The sequence below is a fragment of the Mirounga angustirostris genome, unplaced genomic scaffold (genome assembly GCF_029215605.1).
Source record: "Mirounga angustirostris isolate CCGP_5_RB_7025 unplaced genomic scaffold, mMirAng1.0.hap1 SCAF_8, whole genome shotgun sequence".
NCBI lineage: Eukaryota > Metazoa > Chordata > Mammalia > Carnivora > Phocidae > Mirounga > Mirounga angustirostris.
Window position 1 is genome coordinate 103,234,899 of NW_026991716.1, and position 12,111 is coordinate 103,247,009.

At 36.9% G+C, this 12,111-nt stretch overlaps 1 long non-coding RNA gene and 1 other non-coding gene across 3 annotated transcripts in view; one reads left to right on the plus strand and one right to left on the minus strand.

Moving 5' to 3' along the window:
- Positions 1 to 3,418: 3,418 nt before the first annotated feature.
- On the minus strand, positions 3,419 to 3,545 carry LOC123838074 (small nucleolar RNA SNORA72). The gene has a single exon (XR_006789408.1). It is a non-coding gene; the product is annotated as a small nucleolar RNA SNORA72 (small nucleolar RNA).
- A 3,525-nt stretch (positions 3,546 to 7,070) lies between these two features.
- Positions 7,071 to 12,111, plus strand: part of LOC129045528 (uncharacterized) — a 209,910-nt gene continuing 204,869 nt past the window's right edge. For both annotated transcript variants that reach the window (XR_010413439.1, XR_010413440.1), the window contains exons 1-2: positions 7,071 to 7,148; positions 9,960 to 10,054. This is a non-coding gene — a long non-coding RNA (uncharacterized LOC129045528). The remainder of the gene's footprint in view (positions 7,149 to 9,959; positions 10,055 to 12,111) is intronic.

A 12,111-nucleotide genomic window follows, 5' to 3' on the forward strand; every position in this document is an offset into this window, starting at 1 on the left:
ATCATCCCACATGCAGAGACATCTGCATCGGCTTTATCACCACTGTGCTCATGGCCTTCAGTTTCTGCCTTGTGGGAATACAGGGGCTATCCAGCGTTCCTCAAGATTTTGAATAGATGCATTTGTAGGAATACATTAGTTTTACATGGCAAAAATTATTTGAAAACTACAGGCCTTATGAAAAGCAGGAGTAGAGTTACTTATAAGATAGCTCTAAGAGGTATGTATATGTATATGTGTGCATGAATATTGAGATGGGTGGTTTCAGGCATACACTGAAGTGCAGTTGCATAGAGTCTGTATGACAGACTCTACTCAGCAATCTCTTAGCTTCCTTTATTTACAAACCAGGAAATTCAGCTGTTTTATTGAAGCTGGATGTGAAAGCTGAAGTGCTTTGCCGACACAGACATCAAAGGGACTTACATGTACTTTCCCCCTTATGTTTTAGCTAGTTTTTCCCTTCATGCCTGATATCAGTCAGAGAGAGTGCTAGAATGTAATGCCTCACACCTCAGAGATTAAACACCTTCTCAGCTGGTATTTCTGTTTCGACTTCATTTCCTGCCACCTTCTATCATAAGCACCTTGCACCATGTCATGTACGCTCTAGGTTCTGTCTGAGCAATGAGACTGTGTTTTTCAAAAACATTATTCTGCAAATAAGTAGACTCTGCCTTGTCTTTGACGTGAGCTTAGTTGCTGAATGAATAGCTTTGTTGGACATCAAGATAAGATTATAATAGAATCTATAATAGCACTGCCAATCACGGATGGCAGAAAGGCTGTTATTCTTGGACTGTTGTATTTGTAAATCATGCTAGATTTCCCATGGCTTAATCTAAAAATGCTACCCTGTCAGTTGTGGAGGCTTACATTTTGAGTTCCCAAGAAAAATATTTCAGAAAAAACATCCTACTCTTCTTTACTGAGTAATAAATAAGTTCTAGGAAGGACTTATATCATCTAAGGAATTACTCAGGTGGCGTTTTTCACTTCTGTACCTAACCCTGTAGGATCCAGGCAGTTACCACATTCACTTGCATGAAAGTGATTCTTATTTGTATGGAAAGTTGTATTTTTGTTGGTTTGTTTTAGTTTTCCTTTTGCTTGAATTGGAAGCACATGTCTTGAGATGGGCGATGAAGTGTGGATTTTGGAGCTCTATGTCCAGGGGACAGACCTAGAAGAAGGAAGGGGCAGGTTGGAGGACCAGTTAGGGGTGAGGAATCAACTCTTAGAAGCAAGAGGACTTGAAGTTAGGTATTAAAAGAAAAAAAAAAAAAAAGGAAGTGTTTTCAAACACTCTATAGATCTTCATGGAGTTGGTATGTTTTTAAGGGTAAAATACTAAGATATAGTGAAATAAATCAGATTTTGTGTTTCATTTGCCTTATATCTTGAGAGATATTTCATTTTTTTTTTTAATTTGGAGAAGGTGGCTTTTCATATAATTTTCTGCCTACTTTCATATCCCTTCTCTATACACCTCGGTCACTAAAAAGCAAAGTAATCATCACTGTGTAGCTATAATAACAAAGGGGCTGTGGACTGTTTCTTTCTAAGAAAAAGACCTATTTCACAGTATGTTCCTATGTAAAGTCCTATTGTGAGTTTAGGAATCTAAAATCCACAAATGATAGTAACATTTTATAAATAAACACTTCAATGAGTCAATACTTAATGGGACTCTAATAATAAGGCCAATTTAGATTTAGAAAGAACATCAGATCATTTTGCTCAATCATTGCAGTTGTAAGATAAGCAAAACGAGGCTCAGAGAAATTGAAAATTGTGTCATATTTTTTTTTAACCTGGGTTAGATGTGAAATCCTGATTTCTTGAATGTTATTCCTGTATTCAAGCTCTTGAATATGTTTGGTATCTGCTTTAATGGAAATGTTCATAACCAAACCTACCTATTTTGTATATATACAAAATTTTTTCTAAACCAGAAACATGTCTGCAATCATAAATTGTCAATTGTAATGAAGTAGCAATAAACATCTAAAATATGACCAATTTCCTCTATCAAAAAAGAAATTCTAAATATTGAGTAACCGAACAACCAGTAAGAAAACTCCAGTTCATAACAGCTATGCTCTCCAAATTATAGCCACAACCTTAGAATAACATCAGACACAGACTAAAATTAGGTAATGTTAGCTTGAAAAAACCAATTCCCTCACTTGTGAAAGTGGGAATTTGACCCACCCATAGTTGTTATATAGTTATTAAGAGGTAGAGTTTTCTGACTCCAGGTTCATTAAATACTTAAATTTCTGGATAGTATATTGAAGGCATCCTCGTCTCCTATGTCTCAGTCATCGACCACTAAAAACTGCCTATGTGAATTGATTAATTCTAGAGTGGAAAATACATGGTCATTTCTGACATTTTTGCAGCCTCCCTTAGAGCCCAGCACAGACTGTGTAGGGTACATGCTACTAGCACTATTCAACTCTGTAAATCAAGATGTATCTGGATCACTATTTTCCCCAAATTCATTCTGCTGAATGTTCCAAAGGATATTAACGGATGTGGGTAAAGGGTTTTATGGAACATACTTGGGAGAGGTAATATGCAGTTTCCCAAAATTCTAAACACTGAACATACTTCACTGTGTATCTTTTAGGATTAAAACACACTCTGGGCAACTTGTTGAAGACCTGGGATTATTCTGAACTTGTCCAAGTACACTTCTTCTACACCAACCACGGCACACCTTTAGGAAAGATCCTTCTTCATTAAAGTTCTGTAGAACTTTTTTCAGCCTTTGACAAAACTTTGGATGGGGGTGGGGACGTATTTCATTTCATTTAATCCTCTTTGCTACAGATTTGGTAGATACACTTCTGGTTAAATTTTGGGTATTGAAACTTGCTTCCTCTCAAACATTTTAAAATACCAAATGTCAACAGTGTCCTGAGACTAGAATGATGAAAATTAAGTCTCTTAAAAACCTAGTACAGGAAAGGAACTCAGTGCACTCCCTCTACAAAAACAGGAACATGGAAACTGGGATGTATGGCTCTTAACCCAGAAGACTTGCTACCACATCCAGCTGCCTCATCCTCTCCAATCCCATCTTCAGGAGAGTGTACTGAAACCAAAGCTATAAAGAGAATAACTGAAAATAATGCAATGTTTTTAAAACATGTGCTGGCCAGTTTTATTAAAGAAAAATTTTGCACAATTTACTCTTCATCACTCTATTCTGGCATGCTTCTAATGATATTAGAAAATAAAACACAATATTTTCACAATTCAGTAAATAGAAACTGGTAATCATCAAATTAACAGTGGTTATCTTCAAAAGTTATTACACTAGCTGTGCTGTCATTTCTCGAGGTTGATTGAAGATACCAAGAGCCATAGACCCTTCCCACATGGGATGCATCATATAAATCAGACTTGATTTTATCACCAGCAGTTTATAAAACCAGACCTAAGGAAAGAATTAGGTCTGGGAACACATGCATGGTCTTAATATAGCAAACGTTGAACTGACTGTTACAAAATCAGAACAGCAAGAATATTTGCAGTATTTTATCAATTAATTAAAAATTCATAAGTTTAAAACATAATATGATGTATTATTTGTAGGTATTTCTATAAAAAAAGAAGTTCTAGGGGCGCCTGGGTGGCTCAGTCGTTAAGCATCTGCCTTGGGCTCAGGTCATGGTCCCAGGGTCCTGGGATCGAGCCCCACATTGGGCTCCCTGCTCTGCGGGAAGCCTGCTTCTCCCTCTCCCATTCCCCCTGCTTGTGTTCCCTCTCTCGCTGTCTTTCTCTGTCAAATAAATAAATAAAATCTTAAAAAAAAAAGAAGTTCTAAAAGATTAAACTTATTTGAAAAAATTGCATATTATAAAATGATTTATTTTGCATCATAAATTTTAATTATAAAACATTTCCACAGATTTTTTTTCCTATGTATTTTTCACAAAAAACATGTGAAGTAAGTGGCTATGGACTGCACTTCACAGATAAGAATTCTGAAGCTCCAGACTGAAAAGGTACATCTAAGATATCAGGACTGGATCTCAGGCCCAGGGTTCCTGACTCCACACCCCAGAGCTCTTTGCCTTGTCTCACAATTTGCTCTTAAATGGTTAATTGACCCACCTTTCCTACCTCCATTTCTTATCTCTCAGATTTTTTCCAGTTCAGGAAATAATAATGAGAATTTTTAAAAACCAAAGAGGTAGTAGTAGTTCCCTATATAGAGGCAGTGACATCCTGAGGCCAGTTCATAGAGGCTTGAAAGTGTCCATTGTTAAATTTACAGCAATTTTGCTCTTTGTTAAATAGCCATTATCAAAAATTAAATTACATAAACTTGTAATTGAACATTTTGTTAAAAACAAAGGTAATAAATATTGGGCTTGTCACTTCCTAGTTATTTTACTCGTTTACTATTATCTATGCTTTTGATGTTATTTACATCTGTGGTGACTGTATGGTAGAAATACTATGTCTGTTATCTGCTTTTCACAGTTCTGTGTTGGTAGTTTGGAGCCAACCATAATGGAAGTATTTATACCATGAAAATCACAAATGCTACAATTATTGCTTTGTTCATTATCTGGACTTAAAAAATGGAGAAAATATTAATAACGCAGATTAAACTGAAAATTTTCTTGTGTCTGTAGCTGTTAGATTGTGAATGGCTCATAAAATGGAGAAAATATTGGTCTAGTATATGACACCACTATCTGATTCAGCAAAGAAATTGCTCATGTCAGTGAAAATTGAATGAAGTCTGACAAACGTCCTTGTTGTTTTACTTTAGACTCACTCTGTAATGCAAAAGAAAATATCAACTAACATTTACATCAGAACTCCACTTATTTGTCAGTGACATGAGAGACTTCTTTTTGGAGTAGGATCATAATTGAGCATTTATACATAGTCTAACTTTGTGGCACTATTGTTGGGGATAGAATGGAAGGAGAAGCTTGTGACAATAGATTTTGTAAGAAACAAAGTCACACCGAAGTCCTTGGTATGGAATTTACAATGATGGTTATTACATATGTTATCATTATTTGTAAGTTGGGTGCTAATGTTCTTAAAGCAGTACCTTTTATATTAAATTGTTTCTCCCTTGGAGAACTGGTTGTTAAACACTTAGCATACCACAGGATGGAGGGCATGCTTTATTGGAAGATGAAGCACTCTACAGATGAGAGGGATACCAGAGAAATCTATGCTTGTCACTTTGTAATTCTCTTTGAACAAGAGCTCTAATTATGTATAACGATGCCAGTTTTATGTAATAGACCTCTGTGACCTTTTCCTATATTGTACAGGGAGGGACTCTTTTCTACCTGTGAGGTGTCAGCTTCAAATGCCAGAATGTATTTTCATTGTAAAAAGTTACCAACTTACATACATAAATGGAGGACAAAAAAACCACCCAAAAAACCTCTCATTAGCTGTAGGTTAGCTTGGCCAGGGTTCCCAATACTCTTTCTTAACATTATCCTTTATTTCCCTTTCCTAGTACCCAGTACCATACAATGATGTTATCTTCTGGAACTAAGACTCTCAGCTCTGGTGCATCTTTGGTCCTACAGGGCGTAACTCCATTGATGTGACTTCTCCAGAATTAATCATAATTTACCTTTCATTCTATCCCCCTGGGGTCCCATGTTATATTATGCTACTGTAATGATAGTCACCAAAGAGTCACTGCCATCCTCTGTCCAAGTAATATATGTTCACCTTTACACATGTTTGTTTTCTGGTCATGATTTAACTCCTATTGTTAGCTCAAGGGTTGGGATTCTAAGCATGTGGCATAATGGTAGTGGTGGAGAATATTCAATAAATAATGGTGGATTGATTGATAGGATGTCCTTCTAGACTCCTTCAATTATATCACTTCCAACTTCTGTCCTGAAGGCCAAATTAGCCATATTTCTCTCCCCCCAATTATTGAATTTTGAATTAAAATTAATTTATATGAAATCCAGAATTGCAGATTGGTCATCTACTAGTTTTCTGGTAAAGTGTTCTAGAGGGGAGAGGGGTGGGGGGATGGGTTAGCCTGGTGATAGGTATTAAAGAGGGCACGTACTGAATGGAGCCCTGGGTGTTATACACAAACAATGAATCATGGAACGCTACATCAAATGGTGATTAACATAACATAATAAAAAAGTTAAAAAAAAAAGCTATCTTGGGCTTTAGAGCTGGCTTGCTTTGTCATTCATACATGCCCCGTTGGTTTTTATTTGGGGTTTAACTTGTACTGTAGTTAATCGTATTTAAGTTCCATTTGTAAGGGCCTTGATGAGACAGCAGAAATGTCAAAAGAGAAGAAATCATGAGATGCCATGGTCTTTTGATTTCCAATTGAAGAGTGGAGGTTAGTTATAGGTCAAAGTGAAGGAAGGGATGTTTTGATGTCATAAGAAGCTTGCTAAGGTAAAATAGGGGAATCTTACTGAAGATACATTCTTCCTTGTAAACCTTCTGTGGCTACTGTATGATTTAAATAGGAATGTTGGGGTGTTATATATATTTAATATGTGAAATAGTTAACTGAATATGAGCATTACAGAGAGAGGTGGGTGAAGGAAAGTACTTTGTAATTAGGTAGGCTGGCTTCCAATCCTAGCTATGCCTACTCAGAAAACTTAATCTCTCTCAACTTCAATTTTATTATTTGTAAAGTTGGAGATTATTTATGATGTACCTACTTCGTTGGGCTGTTTTAAATATTAAATATGATAATAAACATAAAATGCTTAGCAAAATTTCCACTCACAGACGTTGATGGAAACTTTTTGCAAAGAATATTTCCATGATGCAAAACCTTATTGGGAAGGCAAGTTGGGGAAGTGTTTCCCTTCAGAAAATCTTTTATTTCATGGACTACATGATGACTTTCCCTGTTATTATTCTAAAATGGTGCTACTTCCTAAAAATATTTTAATAAACTACAAATAGACTTAGCTACTTTAGAAGTGATATGTTGAGTTTTTGAGGGATTGCTCAAATATGTTTAGTCTATGCAATCTCTGAAGGTTAAATTACATTGGGAATTCTCTTTTTGTTACAGATCATGAAGATCTAAGGACAGTGTGTCATATCACAGGGGGAGGTTATGGACAACAGTAGCACGGTCTGCTGTCCTGGTGCGTTGAATTCCAAATCCAGCGTAATAGTTTCCGTTTTAGATATGTGTTCTCTGTGAATTTAAACTTGTTATTCATAGCAGGTTCTAGGTGTATTCTGTGGCGATTCCTGAAAGATTTGTCTGTCCCTTTCATTTGAAGTAATTTTTCTGTGTTATCAACAGTTCACACAAACATCAAGCTTTTCCAGAATTTACATTTTAATCTCTGTTATATTAACAGATTGTAAGTGAAGAGTGAGTGCAAAGACTAAGACTATCAGGCCTTACTTACCTGGTCAGGTGAACGCCCTCCCCCACTCCTGCCCCACTGGGACATTATTTCTATAGTTTGCTCCTTGGAGCCTGAAGAGGTCTGTTGTTACAGAGGGTCACTGTGAGGTCCAAGTATTTATGAAAAGACTGCTTTTGGAGGTTTGTGAGGCACACTAGCAAGTTGTTTGATCCACTGTTTTCCTCTTTTGTTGCATAATACCTATACCTGGTATCTTTGTGTTTGATGAAGCATGTTTTAGGAAACTTTGCTCTGGATTACAATCCCTTAGCAAGGGGCAAGAAAAAAACCTGAAATTGCATTTAACAAGTTCTAAGAGTTGATTTAGAATGAGAAGAATTGGGTTTGAGCTTTTATGCTGCAATTTTACAGCTAGAAAGCATTGGGCAAGTTATTTCATTTCTCTAAGTCTCAGATTCCTTTTCTGTAATAGCATAAAATACCCAATACGTATCTCCATGTTTTCATAAATATTATATAAACTATTATCAGTGAAAATGATATATAAAGCCAATGGCTGATATTTATTGACTCCAATACTTCCCTCATAGATTTATTGGGGCTTACTTAACATACACATGTTAATGAGCTTAGGTCTCCAGTGTCTCAGCCCATGATAAATTAGAATTAGAAAAAACAGCTAAAAGGTAGTAAGGCAGTTAGAGAACAGAGACAATAAGAACAGCAACCCCAGAATTGAAAAGCATTCTCATTATATTGATAGGTGGCAAGTAGTCATTGGTTATAGTTCATCAAGAAGTGGTTAAATGATGATAGGAGGCTTCCATTTAAAAATGGACGGGGTATAATATTTTAGGGAAATACCACAAATGTTCCTTTAGATCAAGGTCTCTTTCTTACACGTATTTGAACATCTGCCTTTTGTACTAAGGTCAGGACATACTGAGATCTCTAAATTTCTGCTTAATATTTTCAGTGTTAGTTAACTGGTGCTTTCTTTATTTAGAGTAGTTTTTCTTTAAAAATTCTAGATTAACAGTGTTGTACTCTTTGAAAAAATAATACTGTCAAACAACTTAAAATCTGATTTTTTAAATAAGATTTTATTTATTTGAGAGAGAGAGAGAGAGCAGGAGAGATCATAAGCAGGGGGACAGGCAGATGGAAAGGAAGAGGCAGACTTCCCCACTGAGCAGGGAACCCAATGTGGGGCTCGATCCCAGGACCCTGGGATCATGACCTGAGCTGAAGGCAGACGCTTAACCGACTTAGCCACCCAGGCACCCCTAATGTCTAATTTTTATATAGGTTACAAGTAGAATAGAATATATAACATACATATTTATTAACAATGAAAGTATAGGAATTATATTTATTCATAGGGAATATATTTGTGATATCCTATTGAGAGAAAAGAGCAGGTTCTCAAATAATATAGACATATTTATTTATTTATTTATTTATTTAAAGATTTATTTATTTATTTGAGAGAGCGAGAATGAGAGAGAGAGAGAGAGAGTACATGAGAGGGGGGAGGGTTAGAGGGAGAAGCAGGCTCCTCACCGAGCAGGGAGCCCGATGCGGGGCTCGATCCAGGGACTCCAGGATCATGACCTGAGCAGAAGGCAGTCGCTTAACCAACTGAGCCACCCAGGCACCCCAAGACATATTTATTTAAAAATATATACACAAATAAAAAATTGGCCAAAAACTTAGTGTTGATTTTGTCTGGATAGTGACATTATGGTTAGTTCTTATCTGATTGTATTTGCTTATCTTTATGTTCCAGTTTTTCTGCCATCCATGTATAATCCAGTGTGGAATACTTTATACCAACCTAACTAAAAATAAAATCTTTACCCTGATATTTTTGACGATCTTAGTCCATTTGGGCTCCTGTAAAAAAGATACTACAGATTGGATAGCTTATTAGCAACAGAAATGTATTTCTCACTTTTCTGAAGACTGAGAAGTCCAACGTCAAGGGGTTGGCAGATTCAGTGTCTGTGAGGGCCCACCCTCTGTTTTATAGATGGCATCTTCTCACTGTGTCCTCACATGGTGGAATAGGGATGAGTTAGAGATCTCTGTGGGGTCTCTTAAAGAATACTAATCCCTAGGGGTCCCTGGGTGGCTCAGTCAGTTTTTTGGTTGCTCAAATTCCTTTCAGTCCCTCTGCCTATTTGCCTCCCTGAGTGTCATAGTCTCTGAGGAGATAGTGGACTGTTTCTCCCCCAATCAATCAAGTTCTTACTCAAACCGGATTTTCTGAAAGATGAAACATATACATCAACGAACATCTGAAACCCATTAATCTTAACACCCCATGGGACTCTTTAAAAAGTTTCTACCTCCTATTTTAAATCATTAAGCAAAATGAATAAAATGAAAAGGGAGTAAGAAGGACCTTGTAAAAACTGTAAACAGTTTTGTAGATCATCTTTCAGCTGGGGTCTCTAAGCAAACATGGCTCTAAGCTTTTGAATGATTATTCAGTATCGATGCCATGCCATTAGTAACATAGAAGGGATATAAAATGTTCTCAGTATGCCATCTCTTACAGATAAATCTTAACAGGTACCAAGAAGGACTCATCAAATACTACCTGGGAGACATGGCCTTGAAAGCATAACCTGTGAACATAATCCGTCTGAGACAGCACTGAACTCCAGGTAAGAGATAAATGACATAACCAATAATGCACAGGGTTCTTGAGAGATTTTATTATTCTCCTTTAGTCAAATTTTCTTTTGTCAGAGAGAACAAGATCACAGGCTAAAAGTTACTTTCCCATAGCTCCTCCATAGCACTCTGCTGTTGGTCACTGTGTTTATATTTAATGATGAGGAGGGTGAGGAAGAATCTTGAGTTAATATCACTGTCAGATTATTAATTCCTTTAAAGTCCTTGTGATTTGTTGCCCTTAAAAAATTAATGAAGTATTCATGTTACACTGGTATGGAGCAGTAAGCCTAGTAGGCTAGTTACTGGTCACATGTGGAAGGGTAGACTATTCACTGAAAGCCATGTATTTCAAAAGTTAGGTAGTTTCCAAATGCAAGCAAATTATATGATTGAATAATTTTAAAATAGATATATTGATGCCTTTTTATTGATTATCAAAGGGGGTAGTCTTAGGCTTCTATGCAGAGGTTTCTGTTTCTCTCATTCTCTTTTACTTGTGTTTTGCTGATTAGCCAGATAAATTGTGGATTTGCAACAGTAACCCTGGCCAGAGATGGTCAAAAGGATTCAGTCCATACAGAGTCTCCTCTTGTTCCCTTCCTTAGCTCACTTGCTTTGCTTTTCTGGTGGTTTTGTTATTAACTCCTTTTTTTTTTTTGTCTGTTTTTTATTAATTTTTGTTCTCTGACGTCCCCCCTTTCCTTTTATTTTCTCAAGTGTTTCTCCTGTGTCTTCTTACCCTCCCCATTGCTTTTTGCCCATCACGGTTCTCATCTTCCCCCCCACATCAGCCTCAAATTCTGCGTTCGCTCATCATCTCCTCCCGGCAGTGCCTGGTAGTTTCCTCCTCTCTCTCATTGTTTCTTTTTAGTTCATTCTCTCCCTGCTTTCTGACCCACAAGGAGCCACTTCAGCAGAGTCTTATCTAGGCGGGGGACGTGACAGCAAGTGTCTCATGTCCTGCGTCGCTGAGATCTGGCATCTTGACAGAATCAGAAATCAGGGTTTCATGAGAGGTGGATTTCGATTGCAGGATAAGGGCACTCTGTGCGGCCTACTCTGATGGGCACCAGGGAATGGACACAGCACATCTGTCGGTCCTGGGCTGCTTGGTGTGTTTCGGTGCTGAACACTTCCATGCTGATTGTAACGGGGCAAAGTTAGAGTCCCTGGCACTCCATCATTCAGCTTATGCCATACATTCTTCCCAAATGAATTTGCACAACTTGCTGCCTTAATCTCCCCTCTCTTAAAACTCCTTCAAAACTCCAGTTACTGCTTTGTGCAAATCCTTAGCACTTCTTTCTTGCTGCTGAATGAAAGCCCATTCCAACTTTTCTTCTTTTTCTCGCTCATACTCTTACCATGTATTTATTGATGTTTTCTCCCAAAGTGTCCTCATTTTTTGAGAGACTCCCTCTAGCTTTTCTAGAAGGATTTACCTCAGTTGAACAGCCATAATCCCCAAATTTTCTGTGCCCTTGGTAAAGCTCAGCTTTATTTTATGCTTTCCCTATGTATTAATTTTAATCTCATCTTCCCTTCTCTCTAATATTATCAGCTCTGTTTATAAGCTTTATACCCATCTTGCCTATGTCTAGTAAACATTAATTTTTAATGAGGATATAATTTCACACTTTAAAATTTTTATACTTAAAGCAATCTTAGTGATTCTACTGATGTGTATAAATAAAAGTACTACAAGAGGCAGTGTTCATAGAAGAATTTTGTAATATTATGTTAAATTTTTAAGGAGTAAGTGGTCTTATCCGTGCTCTTTTCCCACAAAAAGTACAAGGACAAAACACATTCTTTGGTAGTTACGGTCTCTATCCCAAGTCCTGAAGTTCAGCTCTCCTTTTAAGTGCTTCAAGTGAGTGTCTTTAAAAATGGTCTGTTGGTAGAACATACAATAGTTTCTGTGGTTTGGACCATTCAGCTCTTTCTAAGAGATGTCAGGGGCTCTTTTATATTTTTAAATGCCTTTTATTTTTGTGCCTATGGTATAATTTCCCAGATTGGTTTTTGGACACTATTTTTATTT